We start from the raw sequence: 20,873 nt of genomic DNA on the forward strand, positions 1-20,873 counted from the left end.
AATGAATGAATTACAGGGCGTTGGATGAGGGAGGGGAATGAATCGCAGGGGCATAGTATGATAAAAGCTGAGAATTTATTTTAAGCCGTGGATGAGGGAGAATGATTACACAGTGATGGAGGAGGAAGAATTCATGTTTTACAGCAGGGGTGGGGAACCTCTGGCTCGCGGGCCTTATACTGCCCAGAGAAGCATCTTGTCCGGCTCAGGGCTCTGCCAAAGCAGCTTCAGACTGTAGAGCTGTCCGCCGTGCACAGCATCATGGGAGATGTAGTTTTCTCACACTGTGCACTCTATACAGTGTAAGAAAACTACATTTCCCATGATGCATTGTGTAAGAGATGTCTCCGGGCGTTGATGTGAGGCAGCTTTGTAGAGAGATCTCAACGGATGTCTGCTCTGCTGGCTGCAGGCAGGACGAATGGCTGTGCTGTGGGGCTCAGCAGGCCCAGGACCTAGACCGGTGGTGTGCAGGAGTCTGGATGGGACCTGTCCTGCAGTGGTGGTGAGTGTCCTGCTGGCACTATACTGGGGCATTATGTGTAACTGGCCCTATACTGGGGCATTATGTGTAACTGGTACTTTACTGAGGCATTATGTGTAGCTGGCACAATACTGGGGCATTATGTGTATTTGGCACTATACTGGGGCACTATGTGTAACTGGCATTACTGGGGGCAGTATGTGTGAGCAGCTATTACTGTGGCTATTATGAGTAAGGAGCACTAATGTGGGCATTATGTGTAAGGTCACACCCCCTTTCCTAGGAGAGTGTGCGCATAGGGGTGGGAGCTTAAAAAATGGCCCGCGAATGATGTTGAAAAAATCCAAATGGCCCTTGGCAGAAAAAAGGTTCACCACCTCTGATTTACAGGGTAGCAGATGAAAAAGGTGGGAATGAATAACGAGATGGTAGATGAAGGAGGAGCAATAATGAATTACAGAGTGGTGGATGAGGGAGGAGGAATGAATTAGAGTGGTGGATGACAGTGACGAGGGGGGAAATAAGTACATTGTGGTGGATCAGGGAGGAGGAATGAATTACAGGGTGGTAAATGAGAGAGGAGGAATGAATTATGGTGGATGCCAGACAGGGAATGAATTACATGGTGGTGGTTGAGGGAGAGGGAATGAATTACAGGGTGGTGGATGAGGGAGGAGAAATGAATAAGAGGGTAGGGGTTGAGGGAGGTGGAATGAATTACAGTGTGGTGGATGATGGTGACGCAGGGGGTATTAAGTACATTGTGGTGGATGAGGGAGGAGGAATGAATTACAGGGTGGTAGATGAGATAGGAGGAATGAATTATGGTGGATGCCAGAGAGGGAATGAATTACATGGTGGTGGATGAGGGAGAGGGAATGAATTACAGGGTGGTGGATGAGGGAGGAGAAATGAATAAGAGGGTAGGGGTTGAGGGAGGTGGAATGAATTACAGTGTGGTGGATGATGGTGACGCAGGGGGTATTAAGTACATTGTGGTGGATGAGGGAGGAGGAATGAATTACAGGGTGGTAGATGAGATAGGAGGAATGAATTATGGTGGATGCCAGAGAGGGAATGAATTACATGGTGGTGGATGAGGGAGAGGGAATGAATTACAGGGTGGTGGATGAGGGAGAAGGAATGAATAAGAGGGTAGGGATTGAGGGAGGAGGAATTAATTATAGTGTGGTGGATGATGATGACGGAGGGGGGTATCAAGTACATTGTGGTGGATGAGGGAGGATGAATGAATTACAGGGTGGGGGATGAGGGAGGGGGAATGAATTACAGGGGGATAAAATATGGAGGAGAAATGAATTATAGGATGGTGGATGACAGAGGAGGAATGAATTACAGGGTGGTGGATGATGAAAAGGGGCATAAATTAGAGAGTGGGCAATATGTGGGAGGTGGAATGAATAACAGGGTGATCAGCAGGTGAGGTGGAAATTAATTGCATGGAGTTGGCATGAGTAACAGTGGAATGAGTTACAAAGTACAGGATGAGGGAGAGGGGAATTTAATCTGCCTTGGGGTGTGAGAAATGGGGCCAGAGGTCATACCAACAGTCATTACATTCCAACGTAATTCCATAAATTTATGAGCAGCAGATTTTATTATATGGATCACTTAATGATAGACTATGGTTTCCTTCTGTAGTAAATCAATACCGGTCCACAATGAAGTATTTGCAATTTTCATGTTGCATTTATCTTACACTGTGTAATGACATTCTACTTTAAGCTCATTCCAACGCAGTATAAAGAAATTAAGCATCGTCTAAGTCAGTGGTTCCCAAACGTTTTTGAATCACGGCGCCCTAAAGTATCAGAATATTTTACGGCACCCCTAGACCCAAAGTTTCTCATTGATAAATTTATAAATAAATATTAAATTAAGTAATTGTTTTTATCTGTCATCGTTAGGTTCAATTGTATGCTGAGGGACAGGATTCACTTCTGTTTGTCCACATATTTTATGACTGACAGCTTCCAGCACTGGTTTTGCCTATTACATTGACCATAAATAATTTAAATTGGTCCTGGACCATCAATCCAAGGCAATCCTGCAAGTGTCCCATGGCCAGGGCCGAAACCACGTGTGTGCAGTGTGTGCTTTGCACACAGCGCACTTGTGATGGAGGCGCATTGTGCACTGACCCCCCTATTGGCTGCCCTGTTGTGTTCCATAGTGGCAGCACTGGCGAGTCCCCCGCTGTGCAGGAGAAGTGTGTTCCACTGCGGGCACGGGCACACCCATCTATAGGGTCAGCTATTGGGAGAGGCAGCTGGTAGCAGCTCCGTCCGGAGCAGCTGAGCACTGGGGCTGGTCCGTGTCTGCTGTGTGTCAGACACAGTGCTGCTCAGCATATAACAGCGCGGATCAGCATATAACACATCCTGCCAGGAAAGGTACGTTGACAGTATGTGGAGACATATAATGCACACACACACACACACACTACACCTTGCTCACACACACACACACACACTACACCTTGCTAACACACACACACACACACACACACACATACACTACACCTTGCTCTCACATACACACACACATACAGTACATCTTGTTCTCACACACACACTACACTTTACTCACGCACAGGGCCACCCGTAACTAGTACCCCTTTCACACCGCACATGGTGGGTCGCACCCGGGAGCCGTACACAGGTGCTTCCTCAGGCCCCTTCACACTGGCGTCTCCAGCCTGGCATATTACGCGTGCGAGAGTGGCGCTTGGAGATCAGATGATCTCAAAGTGACACCTGTCCATTCAGTGTGAACAGGAAACAGGTTGCATCGACCCGGCAACCCGTTCACACCGCACAGCAACCAGGGTTGAAACCATGTTCAACCCTGGTTGATACCAGGGTTGAATTACCTGGGATATTTCACCTGGCACCTTTCAGACTGCACAGCAACACGGGTTATGCGCGCTCATGTGCTGCAATAACCCATGTTAGAAGCTGGTGGTCTGAAAGGGGTATAGGTGTGTGCCAGTGGTGCCTGGCCATAATGTGTAAAAATGGGACACTGCTGCCATAATGTGTAAAAAGGTGGACGCTGCTGCTGTAATGTGTAAAAAGGGGAACTCTGCTGCTATAATGTGTAAAAAGCAGGACTCTGCTGCCATAATGTGTAAAAGGGGGACTCTGTCTGCTGTAATGTGTAAAAGGGGGGACTCGGGCTGCCGTAATGTGTAAAAAGGGGGACCCTGCTGCCGTAATGTGTAAAAAGGGAGACTCTGCTGTTGTAATGTGTAAAAAGGGGGACTCTGCTGCCATAATGTGTAAAAAGGGGGACTCGGGCTCCCGTAATGTGTAAATGGGGCACTCCGGCTGCCGTAATGTGTAAAAAGGGGGACTCTGTCTGCCGTAATGAGTAAAAAAGGGACTCTGTCTGCCGTAATGTGTAAAAAGGGGCACTCTGCTGCCGTACTGTGTAAAAGGGGACTCTACATCCCGTACTGTGTAAAAGGGGACTCTACATGCTGTAATGTGTAAAAGGGAGCTCTACCTGGAGTAATGTGTAAAATGGGGCTCTACATGGAGAAATGTGTGAAAGAGGCTCTACCTGGTGTGATGTGTATAAGTGGCACTACTGTGTGGCGTAATTTGAATAATGGAGACCTCTGTACAGCATAATATGAATTGGTATTATTTAGTGGCCACGCCCCTTTCCCCATAAAGCCACGTCTCTATACTTTTGCACCCACCTACGGCACGCACTGGCTCTTTTTTAATTATGGGGGTGGTGCCGATGCTGTTTCTTGCACACAGCACTAAAATGTCTAGTTACCGTACTGCCCATGGCAACCCAGGGTGCCACGGCACACAGTTTGAGAACTACTGGTCTAAGTAGTTCTTTATAAAGTTAATATATTTTTCAAATAATTATAAGGATTTTACAATGTTTCAAACCACTCTGGGGGGGATGTAAGGGATGTAATAGGGTGTGAGAATCAAGATGTGAGAAATTTTGTGAGAGTGTTATTTTTTAACGTGGCAATCATTAACATGACAAAATGACAAAACCAGGTTGATTTTGTCATATAAATGATTGCCAGTTTAAAAAAACAGAGGAACTCTCACAAAATTTCTCACATCCTGATGCTCACACCCTATTACATCCCCCCAGTGTTTCATTACCAACATTCCCTACTGTTTCATTACCAAGTATCATAATTTCAGAGCACAATAATAAGAACAATATGTCCAATATTATTTGCAGTGCTGCCTTGTAATGTTCTGGCATCTACAGAGAATACTACAATAATATTCTCCGCATGGAACATACCCAGTGACACCATTACCTCCTCAGTAAACACACAGGATTCCTTCATATTGCCTAAAGTGGTTATTAGGATACAGTATATCCAGCTGGGAATGACAGTGGCTAAGACATTATGTACTTGTGACAAATGTTAATAGATTTAACACATTAATTCACCATGTACTCATCATCTCATTTAATTACTGTCCTGAGATTTCATGATAAGGTTTTAAAAAGTAAACTCTGAACTCCCCTCTAGAATCCACATCAGAATAGTGATAGATGTAGCCCCCTGGTCTCACAGGCTTGTATTATCCAGGGGACTGCAGGAGCTATGTGCAAATAGACACATAAAAAATGGCGACCTCCGGCATGGACTTTTCCAAGATGGACACCGTTTGATCACTAGGGAACATGTGAGTGATTCGACAGTCAGAAAAGTGACCAGGGCGAAGCGTGCTTGGCGGGAAACAGCACCCCATAGGCTATAAAGGGTGCTAATGTGGCACAAAAGACGGGATGCGGTTAATATACCGCGGATCCTGGTGTTCAATCAGGGTCCCGACGCCATAATCCCAACAGTGGTGCAAGTAGAAGTATTTCCTTAGTGGTACTAAGTGTCGAAAAATGGGAGTGGTCATGTTATGAGGGGGCGTAGCCACATGCTGCTAGTGGGAGTGGCTACATGACACTAGCGGCGTGGCCACACGACACAGCCCCCCTTTTTTTTTATCTGGAGGCAAGGCTAAAAATATATAGTAATGCCTCCAGTATATTAGAAATATATAGTGATACCTCCAGTATAATAGAAATATATAGTAATACCCCCAATTTAATAACAATATATAGTAATGCCTCCATTATAACAGGAAAATACAGCCACTGTCGCACTCCCAGTAACCCTGACAAAGTGGGAGGAGCCGTCATGCTGCCAAGCACCATGGTCTTGTTGCTTTGCGGCACATTATAATTGTGGTAATGGCAAAGTGTGTGTTAGTGGGTACTGCGTACCCGCTGCCAAATTCTTACTGGTACTCCGTACCCGAACGTACCCGCATACTTGCACCGCTGGTCAGAGTCCCAACCTCAGCTTAGTATCACAGAGTGTCACAGAGGGTGTCTACAATCCAGAAAGGGTGACTATTACCTGTTTTCAGTTGTTTCTAAACAAAGTGACTTTAGTACATTTGGATACAGTACCTCTGCTTAGAACTGTTTGAAGTATTGAGAACAGCATTGCTGGAGTGACTGATAGAAGCCAAGTATCCTTAAACACACAGAAGTGATTACTCAGCTTTAAGATACATTGCTTGCCAAAGTCTCTAATTGTACTTTTACATTGGGGGTCATTCCGAGTTGTTCGCTCGTTGCCGATTTTCGCTATGCTGCGATTTGTTGCAAACTGCGCATGCGCAAGGCACGCAGGGCGCATGCGCTTAGTTATTTAACTAAAAACTTAGCAGATTTGCTGAGGATTCTGTGGCGCTTTTCAGTCGCATTGCTGTTCGGTAAATGATTGACAGGAAAGGGGCGATTCTGGGTGGTAACTCAGCTTTTTCCCGGCGTTTGCTAAAAAACGCAGGCGTGTCAGGGAAAAACGCGGGAGTGTCTGGAGAAACGGGGGAGTGGCTGGCCGAACGCAGGGCGTGTTTGTGACGTCAAACCAGGAACTAAACGGACTGAGCTGATCGCAATCTGTGAGCAGGTCCAGAGCTACTCAGAAACTGCAAAGAATTAGTTAGTAGCAGTTCTGCTAATCTTTCGTTCGCTATTTTGCTAAGATAAGATACACTCCCAGAGGGTGGCGACCTAGCGTGTGCAATGCTGCTAAAAGTAGCTAGTGAGCGAACAACTCGGAATGAGGGCCAATATTATGTTGCACTGTTTGTATGCTGCCATTTTGGATTGAATGTGTGCATGTGGTTATTATTGAGTAGAGAGGATATTGGAGCTCTAGGAGGTTTAAATGAAAAGTACAAAGTCCTATTAGTGGAGTAAATACTATGGGGTATATGCAATTGCGGTCGAATTCCCGAAAATTTCGAAAAACTGGACTTTTTCGCCCCAAAAAAAAATTCGACAATGCAATACAGTACTTTTCGTCAAAAAAACAGACTTTTCAAATTAGACTTTTTGAAATTCGACATTTGACAAATTCGACATTTCTGCAATGGTACAAATGCGGCTTTTCGACAAAAGTATATTCAATTGAAGAATGTAAATTCGACAACAGTGCTTTTTGACAGTAAATTCGTCATTTTCAATCCGCCTCACTTTGCTGGCGGAATGTAATAAAAAAATTTAAAAACATGTTTTTGTGTGTGGTTTTTTTATTGCTAATAGCATATCTATTTATATTAGAAGGGATTAGGTACTTGGTTTGTCTATTTAGGAGGCACAAGTATTATTTATATATTTTTTAAAATATATATTTTTTTTTAATGGAATGGGTTAAAAACCCGAAAAAAAATTGCGTGGGGTCCCCCCTCCTAAGCATAACCAGCCTCGGGCTCTTTGAGCCGGTCCTGGTTGCCAAAATACGGGAAATAAAATTACAGGGGATCCCCCGTATTTTAACAACCAGCACCGGGCTCTGCGCCTAGTCCTGGTGCAAAAAATACGGGGGACAAAAAGAGTAGGGGTCCGCCGTATTTTTTGTACCAGCACCGGGCTCCACTAGCTAGACAGATAATGCCACAGCCAGGGGGACACTTTTATACCGTTCCCTGCGGCCGTGGCATTAAATACCCAACTAGTCACCCCTGGCCGGGGTACCCTGGAGGAGTGGGGACCCCTTCAATCAAGGGGTCCCCCCCCAGCCACCCAAGGGCCAGGGGTGAAGCCCGAGGCTGTCCCCCCCATCCAAGGGCTGCGGATGGGGGGCTAATAGCCTTGAGTAAAATGAAAGAATATTGGTTTTTGCAGAAGAACTACAAGTCCCAGCAAGCCTCCCCCGCAAGCTGGTACTTGGAGAACCACAATTACCAGCATGCGGTGGCAAACCAGGCCCGCTGGTACCTGTAGTACTACTACAAAAAATATACCCAAATAAAAACATGACTATCTGGGGGTATCAGGGTATCTGGGGGGGGGGGGGGGTAAGGGGTGACAATTCCAGAGTGCTTTTGTGCTGCTCAGTAATACTAGTACAGTGTCTTGTGCTGCATCTTGCTGCTGTAGGGTGCTGTAGTAGTAGTGTCCTGTGACTGTGCATCGGTCATCGGGGATAATTCCAAGTTGATCGCAGCAGGAAATTTGTTAGCAGTTGGGCAAAACCATCTGCACTGCAGGGGAGGCAGACATAACATGTGCAGAGAGAGTTAGATTTGGGTGTGGTGTGTTAAATCTGCAATCTAAATTGCAGTGTAAATATAAAGCAGCCAGTATTTACCCTGCACAGAAACAATATAACCCACCCAAATCTAACTCTCTCTGCACATGTTATATCTGCCCCCCCTGCAGTGCACATGGTTTTGCCCAACTGCTAACAAATTTCCTGCTGCGATCAACTTGGAATTACCCCCATCATCATTCCAGTCACAGTGGTATCTGGGAAGGGGGGGGGGTGGGGGGTGACAATTCCAGAGTGCTTTTTTGCTGCTCACTAATACTAGTACAGTGTCTTGTGCTGCATCATGCTGATCAGTGTCAGTTCTCCGTAGTATCATCAATGCTTAGTATCATCAGTGCTCAGTATCATCAGTGCTCAGTATCACTGCTCATTGTCTTGTGGTGCTCAGTAATACTACATTACTAATACTAGTACAGTGTCTTGTGCTAATCGTGCTGCTCAGTGTCAGTGCTCAGTAGTATCATCGGTGCTCAGTATCATCAGTGCTCATTATCATCAGTGCTCAGTATCACTGCTCATTGTCTTGTGGTGCTCAGTAATACTACATTAGTAATACTAGTACAGTGTCTTGTGCAAATCGTGCTGCTCAGTGTCAGTTCTCCGTAGTATCATCAGTGCTCAGTATCATCAGTGCTCAGTATCACTGCTCATTGTCTTGTGGTGCTCAGTAATACTACATTAGTAATACTAGTACAGTGTCTTGTGCAAATCGTGCTGCTCAGTGTCAGTTTTCCGTAGTATCAGCAGTGCTCAGTATCAGCAGTGCTCAGTATCATCAGTGCTCAGTATCACTGCTCATTGTCTTGTGGTGCTCAGTAATACTACATTACTAATACTAGTACAGTGTCTTGTGCTGCATCTTGCTGCTGTAGGGTGCTGTGGTAGTGTCCTGTCACTGAGCATAGATCATCATCATTCCAGTCACAGTGGTGTCTGGTATCTATCTAGTGGTATCTAATTCCAGACATTACTGCCGTCTAATTCCAGATATATTACTGGCATATAATTCTACACATTAAAAAAATGGAGAACAAAAATTTGGAGGGTAAAATAGGGAAAGATCAAGATCCACTTCCACCTAGTGCTGAAGCTGCTGCCACTAGTCATGGCAGAGACGATGAAATGCCATCAACGTCGTCTGCCAAGGCCGATGCCCAATGTCATAGTAGAGAGCATGTAAAATCCAAAAAGCAAAAGTTCAGTAAAATGACCCAGAAATCTAAATTAAAATCGTCTGAGGAGAAGCGTAAACTTGCCAATATGCCATTTACGACACGGAGTGGCAAGGAATGGCTAAGGCCCTCTCCTATGTTCCTCATGACTAGTGGTTCAGCTTCACATGATGAAAGAAGCACTCATCCTCCCGCTAGAAAAATGAAAAGAGTTAAGCTGGCAAAAACACAGCAAAGAACTGTGCGTTCTTCTAAATCACAAATCCCCAAGGAGAGTCCAATTGTGTCGGTTGCGATGCCTGACCTTCCCAACACTAGACGGGAAGAGGTGGCGCCTTCCACCATTTGCACGCCCCCTGCAAGTGCTGGAAGGAGCACCCACAGTCCATTTCCTGATTTTCAAATTGAAGATGTCACTGTTGAAGTACACCAGGATGAGGATATGGGTGTTGCTGGCGTTGAGGAGGAAATTGACGAGGAGGATTCTGATGGTGAGGTGATTTGTTTAAGTCAAGCACCCGGGGAGACACCTGTAGTCCGTGTGATGAATAAGGGCATTGACATGCCTGGTTAAAATAAAAATAAAAATCACCTCTTCGGTGTGGAATTATTTCAACAGAAATGTGAACAACAGGTGTCAAGCCGTGTGTTGTCTTTGTCAAGCTGTAATAAGTAGGGGTAAGGATGTTAACCACCTAGGAACATCCTCCCTTATATTTCACCTGGAGTGCATTCATCAGAAGTCATTGACAAGTTCAAAAACTTTGGGTGACAGCGGAAGCAGTCCACTGACAACTAAATCCATTCTTCCTCTTGTACCCAATCTCCTGCAAACCACACCACCAACTCCCTCAATGTCAATTTCCTCCTTAGACAGGAACGCCAATAGTCCTGCAGGCCATGTCACTGGCAAGTCTGACGAGTCCTCTCCTAACTGGGATTCCTCCGATGGATCCTTGAGTGGAACGCCTACTGCTGTTGTTGCTGCTGGGAGTCGATCGTCATCCCAGAGGGGAAGTCGGAAGACCACTTGCACTACTTCCAGTAAGCAATTGACTGTCCAACAGTCCTTTGCGAGGAAGATGAAATATCACAGCAGTCATCCTGTTGCAAAGCGGATAACTCAGGCCATGGCAACTATGTTGGTGTTAGACGTGCGTCCGGTATCCACCGTTAGTTCACAGGGACTTAGGGAAATGCTTGAGGTAGTGTGTCCCCGGTACCAAATCCCATCTAGGTTCCACTTCTCTAGGCAGGCGATACAGAGAATGTACACAGACGTCAGAAAAAGTGTCCTCAGTGTCCTAAAAAATTGTCCACGGACATGTGGACAAGTGGAGCAGGGCAGACTCAGGACTATATGACTGTGACAGCCCACTGGGTAGATGTATTGCCTCCCGCAGCAACAACAGCATCTCGCAAACGCCAACTTGTTCCTAGGCAGGCTACGCTTTGTATCACCACTTTCCATAAGAGGCACACAGCTGACAACCTCTTACGGAAACTGAGGAACATCATCGCAGATTGGCTTACCCCAATTGTACTCTCCTGGGGATTTGTGACATTAGACAACGCCACCAATATTGCGCATGCATTACTACATGTGGGCAAATTCCAGCACGTCCCATGTTTTGCACATACAATTAATTTGGTGGTGCATAATTTTTTTAAAAACAACAGGGCCGTGCAGGAGATGCTGTCGGTGGTCCGAAAAATTGCTGGCCACTTTCGGCATTCAGCCACCGCGTGCCGAAGACTGGAGCGCCAGCAAACACTCATGAACATGCCCTGCCATCAGCTGAAGCAAGAGGTGGTAACGAGGTGGAATTCAACCCTCTATATGCTTCAGAGGATGGAGGAGCAGCAAGAGGCCATTCAAGCCTATACATCTGCCTACGATATAGGCAAAGGAGGGGGAATGCACCTGACTAAAGTGCAGTGGAGAATGATTTCCATGTTGTGCAAGGTTCTCCAACCCTTTGAACTTGCCACACGTGAAGTCAGTTCAGACACTGCCAGCCTAAGTCAGGTCATTCCCCTCATCAGGCTTTTGCAGAAGCAGCTGGAGAGATTGAAGGAGGAGCTAAAACGGAGCAATTCCGCTAGGCATGTGGGACTTGTGGATGGAGTCCTTCATTCGCTTAACCAGGATTCACGGGTGGTCAATCTGTTGAAATCAGAGCACTACATTTTGGCCACCGTGCTCGATCCTAGGTTTAAAGCCTACGTTGTATCTCTCTTTCCGGCAGACACAAGTCTGCAGATGTTCAAAGACCTGCTGGTGAGACAATTGTCAAGTCAAGCGGAACGTGACCCGCCAACAGCTCCTCCTTCATTTTCTAACGCCACTGGAGCTGCCAGGAAAAGGATAAAATTTCCCAAACCACCCGCTGGCGGTGATGCAGGGCAGTCAGGAGCAAGTGCTGACAACTGGTCCGGACTGAAGGACCTGCCAACGATTACTGACATGTTGTCTACTATCACTGCATATGATTCTGTCACCATTAAAAGAATGGTGGAGGATTATATGAGTGAAAGCATCCAAGTAGGCATGTCAGACAGTCCGTACGTATACTGGCAGGAAAAAGAGGCAATTTGGAGGCCCTTGCACAAACTGGCTTTATTTTACCTAAGTTGCCCCCCCTTCAGTGTGTACTCTGAAAGAGTGTTTAGTGCAGCCGGTCACCTTGTCAGCAATCGGCGTTGGAGGTTACTTCCACAAAATGTGGAGAAGATGATGTTCATCAAAATGAATGATAATTTCCTCCGTGGAGACATTTACCAGCAATTGCCTCCAGAAAGTACACAGGGACCTGTGATGGTGGATTCCACTGGGGACGAATTAATACTCTGTGAGGAGGAGGATGTACACAGTGAAAGGGGTGAGGAATCGGACGATGAGGATGAGGTGGACATCTTGCCTCTGTAGAGCCAGTTTGTGCAAGGAGAGATTGATTGCTTCTTTTTTGGTGGGGGCCCAAACAAACCAGTCATTTCAGCCACAGTCGTGTGGCAGACCCTATCGCTGAAATGATGAGTTTGTTAAAGTGTGCATGTTTATACAACATAAGGGTGGGTTGGAGGGCCCAAGGACAATTCCATCTTGCACCTCTTTTTTTATTTATCTTTGCATCATGTGCTGTTTGGGGACTATTTTTTTTATGTGCCATCCTGTCTGACACTGCAGTGCCACTCCTAGATGGGCCAGGTGTTTGTGCCGCCCACTTGAGTCGCTTAGCTTAGTCATCCAGCGACTTCGGTGCAAATTTTAGGACTAAAAATAATATTGTGAGGTGTTCAGAATAGACTGGAAATGGGTGGAAATTATGGTTTTTGAGGTTAATAATACTATAGGACAGTGGTTTCCAAACTTTTTTGAATCACGGCGCCCTAGAATGTCAGAATTTTTTTCACGGCACCCCAAGGCCAAAAAATTTCTTATTGAGAAATTTAGAAAGAAATATTACATTAAGTAGATTGCGTTTATATGTCATACTTAGGGTCAGTTGTGTGGTGAAGGACAAGATTTGCTTCTGTTTGGCCACATATTTTATGACTGGCAGCCACCAGCACTGGTTTTGCCTTTTATATTGACCATGAATAATTTTAATTGGTCCTGGACCACCAACCCAGGGCACCCCTGCAAGTGTCCCGAGGCACCCCAGGGAGCCACGGCACACAGTTTGGGAACCTCTGCTATAGGATCAAAATTACCCCCAAATTCTATGATTTAAGCTGTTTTTGAGGGTTTTTTTAAAAAAAAACACCCGAATCCAAAACGTATCCGAATCCGACAAAAATCCGAAAGGGTGGTTTTGCCAAAATGCGTCCGAATCCAAAACACGACCGCGGAACCGAATCCAAAACCAAAACACAACACGAAAAATGCCCGTTGCACATCTCTAGTTTTGATTGCAACATCATATCAAGAATGTTGTCCCAGTCTCTGTAAGAAAACTCTTGAATTTCTGACACTACATAATGTTTAGCCTGCATATAGGCAAATGGGTATGACTATGCATTAAATGTCGGGAACTTCTCAGATGGTCTAGCATAAGATAAAGGCATCCTAGTATCCCTATCTAAGAATGTCCCCACACTCAACAAACCTTCAGCACTTAACCTATCATAGGTATACACTGCTAACCCTTTCTGGAATTTTGGGTTCTTTAAGAATGGCATAAATATACTTTTATATATTAATGTTTTTTGAAAGCCACGAGCCACTTTATGGGTTTTTTTGTTTTATTTTGTATCATGTAGGCTATACCCCCATGGCCTTCTCCCCTTTACCCACTATGTGTGTATTATATAAGATGCAGCACAGGGGAGGTAAGAAGGACTGGATGTATTATATGCCAGATGCAAGTATATATATCCCCAGGTAGCAGTGACACATAGATAAGATCTTCAATTATTCTGAAAATTAACCTAGTGCACAGTAAATGAGCAGAATGGCTTGACGAATATTGTGACCACACCATGGGAATATAATTGAACACTGTAATGAATAGTTTAGAAGTATATTTTGTATAAAAAAATTATGTCACTGTACCCCAATCGTTGGGTACACAAAGCACCCTAAATGCTGCAGCCAGAGTTAATCCCTTTCCTGCTAGTCCTTGACCTGAGGACAATCCTCCAACGTCTCCTCAATGGGCAGCTTATCAATACCAATCATGGTTGTGTGTAAGGGAAGAGGATCCAGACCTGAACCGAAGCAAGAACAGAGCAACAGATCTATATCCAGCCCTGGAGCACCAGCAGCAGATGTTCCACCCTTATGTGAACTCATTGGCTGGCAGGAGCTGGCAGTCAGGAATCAACTTTGACTGAAGCACTTGGAGGTTGCTATGATGATACAGGGTGAAGATGTTAGGATCACGGAAGGGGTTTAGCAGAGGAATGGAAAGAGCTGCTGTGTGTAACTGAATCGGTGCCAGCACTGGTCAAACGGGCCTTGGGACTAGAGATGTGCAGTTCAGTTCTCCAGAAGTCTGAATCCATTCAAATCCGAAGTCCCAGTTTGAATCTTACCACAATTTGGAATTTAGATTTTATTCTGAATTTTGGGTTCTGGATTGCAAAAATTACATGAATTTAGCTGTTCATATAGATTTCATATGGATTTTTATCACTTTTTTAAACATTATCGATTTTTTTAATCAGTTTTAAACCAAACTGATATATTGTATTTTTTAGAGCAATACAGAAATAATGTTTATAAGGGGCGTCATTTTAGACATATCCCTTGCATCACAGATGGGAACTCAGAAACTTAGAGCGGGATGTACTAAAGCCTAAAATGTGTCCAAAACTCAGAAAATTCTGTTTTTTGTAGTTTCGGCTGCATCTCCATATGTACCAATCTCCAGAATGCAATACATCCCGGAGCTTGGACCCATTGGATAACGCCATCTTAATGTGGCATTACCCAATAGAAACCTATAGACATCTTTTTGCATGCCCCCACCCTTCCTCAACACGTTCATCACCCGTGCATATGCAGAATGTCTTGCAGGTCCTAAACCCGGAAGTCTTACCGGGAGAGCTGTCCTTTGCCAATTTAATTGCATTTCTAAGTACATACCGCCGTTATTAACGCTGGTATGTACCCGATAGTGATATGGTACAGCAACAGCTGGATAGTGATATGGTACAGCAACAGCTGGTATGGTGGTGCAGCAACAGCCTTTTTCGACTTCAGCAAAGCCTTCCAGGCATTGCCGGGTCCATCTGGGTGAAAATGTTATGCCGGCGTGCAGGCTGGCCATCCCGCATGTGCATGACACAACAACCCGTCACTAGCATGCCTGGATGCCGCCGAGCAGAGCAACATCGCTGGATCATGACGGAGAGGTAAGTAAAGTTACATAGCAATGGCATATTCATTAGTATCACTGTGATACTGAACAGAATATGCAGCTGGTAATAAGGATTAATATTAAATAAGGCCCTAAGCTTCTATTCACATTGTATGCTATGTGTGGTGAAAAAAATATCAACATAATCTACTGTAGATAAGCCTACTGCAGTATTGCAAAACTCAATATACATGTGGCGGGATGCACTGAAGTCCGAGCTCGGCGGCCACACGTGATGCTGGCTGAACTCCCATGTTTTTATTTTAAAGGGGCAATCATGTACAAGGCATGGTTTAGCCCTGTACACGACTGCTCCTCTAATCCCGCCCGGATGCCAAATTTGGACTTCATTACATTCTGGACATGGATTGTGGCGGTCATTCAGATCTGATCGCTGCTGTGCGTTTTCAAACAGCGGGCGATCAAATCCAAACTGCACATGCGTATGCACCACAATGCTCAGGCGCGACGGACGGCTGCAACAGGGATTGCCGGTCTGCGACGGGATTGTGCGAAGGATCCATTCGCACAGGCGTTCACAAGGAGATTGACAGGAAGAGGGTATCTGTGGGTGGCAACTGACCGTTTTTCAGGGCGTGTCCGGAAAAACGCAGGCGAGACCAAGCGTTTGAAGGGAGGGTGTCTGACGTCAAATCCGGTCCCGAATAGCCTGATCGCAGCGGCTGAGTAAGGGGGCAATTCAGATCTGATCGCTAGGCAGCTATTTATGCTTTCCTGCGTTCAGATAGTCGCCGCCTACAGGGGGAGTGTATTTTCGCTGTGCAAGTGTGCGATCGCATGTGTAGCAGAGCTGTGCAAACTGATTTTGTGCAGTCACTGCGCAGCCCAGGACTTACTCAACCGCTGTGATCACTTCAGCCTGTCCGGGACTGGAATTGATGTCAGACACCCTCCCTTCAAACGCTTGGAAATGACTGCGTTTTTCCAGACACTCCCTGAAAACGGTCAGTTGCCACCCACAAAGGCCCTCTTCCTGTCAATCACCTTGTGAACGCCCGTGCGAATGGATCCTTCGAAAACGCACAGCAGCAATAAGATCTGAATGACCCCCTAAGTCCTGGGCTGTGCAGAGACAGCACAAAATCAGTGTGTGCAGCTCTGCTACATATGCGATTGCACACTTGCACAGTGAAAATACACTCCCCCTGTAGGTGGTGACTATCCAATCGCAGGACAGCAAAAATCTCTGCCCAGTGATCAGATCTGAATGACTCCCCGTGTATAATAAGCTCTAACAAATACATCCTTATTCTTAGAAAAAGAAAGAAAAACAGGAACATCATAAGATAGAAATATTTCGTAAAGGAAATGGAAAATATTTCAGTAAAGTCCAGTTTAAACATCCCAAGGTTATCCAAAGGGCTGGATGATTTCCAAACAATACTGTCTGTTTCCATCTGTGAGAGTGTATTTTACAGAATGATTCTTCTGAGATAACAATATGGTCATTGTGCGTACCGCCCAGATATTATTGTAGGATGTTAGTTTATTTTTAAGCTTCCGGAAAGTATTCACAGCACTTCACTTTTTCCACATTTTGTTATGTTACAGCCATAGTCCATAACGGAATACATTCATTTTTCCCCTCAAAATTCTACACACTGGCCCTCATTCCGAGTTGTTCGCTCGGTATTTTTCATCGCATCGCAATGAAAATCCGCTTAGTACGCATGCGCAATGTTCGCACTGCGACTGCGCCAAGTAACTTTACTATGTAGAAAGTAATTTTACTCACGGCTTTTTCATCGCTCCGGCGATCGTAATGTGATTGACAGGAAATGGGTGTTACTGGGCGGAAACACGGCGTTTCAGGGGCGTGTGGCTGAAAACGCTACCGTTTCCGGAAAAAACGCAGGAGTGGCCGGAGAAACGGTGGGAGTGCCTGGGCGAACGCTGGGTGTGTTTGTGACGTCAACCAGGAACGACAAGCACTGAACTGATCGCACAGGCAGAGTAAGTCTGGAGCTACTCTGAAACTGCTAAGTAGTTAGTAATCGCAATATTGCGAATACATCGGTCGCAATTTTAAGAAGCTAAGATTCACTCCCAGTAGGCGGCGGCTTAGCGTGTGTAACTCTGCTAAAATCGCCTTGCGACCGATCAACTCGGAATGAGGGCCACAATACCACATAATGGGGGTAATTCCAAGTTGATCGCAGCAGGAACATTTTTAGCAGTTGGGCAAAACCATGTGCACTGCAGGTGAGGCAGATATAACATGTGCAGAGAGAGTTAGATTTGGGTGTGGTGAGTTCAATCTGCAATCTAAATTGCAGTGTAAAAATAAAGCAGCCAGTATTTACCCTGCACAGAAACAAAGGGTCTGGGACTCAGAGTCGACAACAAAAAGGTTGACACACCTTAGGTCGATGCCAATTGGTCGACACACCTTAGGTCGACATGGACAAAAGGTCAACATGGACAAAAGGTCGACAGGAACAAGGTCGACATGGAAAAAGGTCGATGTGAGTTATTTATGTTTTTTGGTGTAGTTTTCTTCGTAGAGTGACCGGGAACCCCAATTAGTGCACCGCGTCCCCTCGCATGGCTCGCTTCGCTCGCCATGCTTCGGGCATGATGCCTTCGCTTCGCTCGCCACACATTACCATTCCAATCGTAGTCCACGTGGATCGTTAAGTATGAAAAGGTTCCAAAAAAGAGGAAAAAACATAAAAACTCATGTCGACCTTTTTCCATGTTGACCTTTTGTCCATCTAGACATAAGGTGTGTCGACCAATTGGCGTTGACCTAAGGTGTGTCGACCTTTTTGTTGTCGACCTGGAGTCCGGATACCGAAACAAAATAGCCCACCCAAATCTAACTTTCTCTGCAAATGTTAGATCTGCCCCCCCCCCCCCCCCCCCCCCTGCAGTGCACATGGTTTTGCCCAACTGCTAAAAAATTTCCTGCTGCGATCAACTTGGAATTACCCCCAATGACAACATGAAAAAAGTTTTTTTTTTTTTTTTTAGATTTTTGCAAATTTATTAAAAACAAAGTATTCACAGCCTTTGCTGTATATGTTTCACCATCACAAAGGTAATATACGGTTCCCACTGATCTGGGACTTTGCCAGAAATATGGTTGCCCTTAATTGACTTTAATCCATATCTTTTGGCTTTGTCCTAAGATCACCTGATTTTAGAACAAAATGTTGTTTTCCTATTTGTTCTGTAGTCCTCCTCTTTTGTATCTTTGACAATTGGGACACTTACCTTGCTTGCAACATGTGCAACCCTATTCTGTCACTCATCCTACCAGTAGCAAAAAATGGCATCCTCACTAATTGGTTCTCCAAACACCAACTTCCAAATCTATGGCCAAATCTGAAATGTGAAGTATTATAATTTGACAGACAGGCAGCCTTCAATTAAAACAATCAATGTCTAGCAGGGGTCTATCTGCCACAAAGCAGCTGGTAAAGGGGTTGTTAGCCCCCACAAATTTCAAAGAACAAGAAGTAGTAAAACCAGCACTAGTATACACAATTAATATATGATGGGCGGTATATGGTAAAGAAAATGCACATTTACTAAATAAAACACATAAAAAATGAATAAAATCACACATAGTATAAATAGTAACCACTAACTAGGCTACAAGCGTATTGGTATATTAGAGTACAGCAATATCAGACTGACTCCTGTATTAATTAGTGTCCATAAGGGATCTGATTTTAGCAGCAAGGTATTACCAGCATGTGACTCTATGGCGGTATTCAATTCTTTTCACTCCCATCCACACCCGTTCTGTTTCTGCTGACGGGCATGGTATTATCATTTGAGCTCGCTACTCCCGGGGTAGCGAGGCGCCCAACCCTTTCTGCAGCTAAGCTTAATTACTATGGACCTGATATGTGCGATAACAGGGATAATTTTAGAAGGGAAATTGGGTGTGATATATCATTTGAATACCACCATATATGTCCAAACAGTCCCTTTAGCAACAGAAGTTGCAGATGAATGGGCTGAAGGAGTATCCACCAGGTGTTCAAAACACTGCAGATTATTTCAAGGAGAATGGCAAAGTCCAAACAAAAGTCTAGTGAAGTAAGAGGAGTCCAGATACACAAGCTCAATGTGTTTCCCTGGGCTATGGTCACCCAGCTTCCTCAGAAGCATGTGAGGAGATAAGCAGCCTTTCCAGATACCGAAACAGGGGTATCGCAATTTTATAAAAATTTAACATTTGTAGAGCTTTATGGCGAATGGCTGAACTTTATTTTTCTCTTGGCTATGCCCACAATCGTCTAGGCAAGACAACCTTCTCCTTAAACCACATCCCTCTTTCCTGGAATGATGTAATACCAGTGGTCGAAGTGGAAATTTTGAAGTGGGGGTATGCAAAAGTCAAGGATGTAATTATGCGCGCGCTGAAGGCGCGCGTGCTCCAGAAAAGGGGACGTGGTCACCCAAAAGGGGGCGTGGTCACCCAATAGGGGGCGTGTCCCATGTAGTAGAACCCCTTATACTATCTAGTACTGGTGCCCCTTTCACATTATAGCACACTGAATGAGCTGAAATTCACATTATAGCACACTGAATGAGCTGAAATTCACATTATAGCACACTGAATGAGCAGAAATTCACCTTGTAGCACACTGAATGAGCCGAAATTCACCTTGTAGCACACTGAATGAGCCGAAATTCACCTTGTAGCACACTGAATGAGCCGAAATTCACCTTGTAGCACACTGAATGAGCTGAAATTCACCTTGTAACACACTGAATGAGCCGAAATTCACCTTGTAGCACACTGAATGAGCTGAAATTCACCTTGTAGCACACTGAATGAGCCGAAATTCACCTTGTAACACACTGAATGAGCCGAAATTCACCTTGTAGCACACTGAATGAGCTGAAATTCACCTTGTAACACACTGAATGAGCCGAAATTCACCTTGTAGCACACTGAATGAGCTGAAATTCACCTTGTAGCACACTGAATGAGCCGAAATTCACCTTGTAACACACTGAATGAGCCGAAATTCACCTTGTAGCACACTGAATGAGCCGAAATTCACCTTGTAGCACACTGAATGAGCCGAAATTCACCTTGTAGCACACTGAATGAGCCGAAATTCACCTTGTAGCACACTGAATGAGCCGAAATTCACCTTGTAGCACACTGAATGAGCTGAAATTCACCTTGTAACACACTGAATGAGCCGAAATTCACCTTGTAGCACACTGAATGAGCTGAAATTCACCTTGTAGCACACTGAATGAGCCGAAATTCACCTTGTAACACACTGAATGAGCCGAAATTCACCTTGTAGCACACTGAATGAGCTGAAATTCACCTTGTAACACACTGAATGAGCCGAAATTCACCTTGTAGCACACTGAATGAGCTGAAATTCACCTTGTAGCACACTGAATGAGCCGAAATTCACCTTGTAACACACTGAATGAGCCGAAATTCACCTTGTAGCACACTGAATGAGCCGAAATTCACCTTGTAGCACACTGAATGAGCCGAAATTCACCTTGTAGCACACTGAATGAGCCGAAATTCACCTTGTAGCACACTGAATGAGCTGAAATTCACCTTGTAACACACTGAATGAGCCGAAATTCACCTTGTAGCACACTGAATGAGCTGAAATTCACCTTGTAGCACACTGAATGAGCCGAAATTCACCTTGTAACACACTGAATGAGCCGAAATTCACCTTGTAGCACACTGAATGAGC

Source organism: Pseudophryne corroboree, chromosome 5 (assembly GCF_028390025.1).
Source record: "Pseudophryne corroboree isolate aPseCor3 chromosome 5, aPseCor3.hap2, whole genome shotgun sequence".
NCBI classification, from domain to species: domain Eukaryota; kingdom Metazoa; phylum Chordata; class Amphibia; order Anura; family Myobatrachidae; genus Pseudophryne; species Pseudophryne corroboree.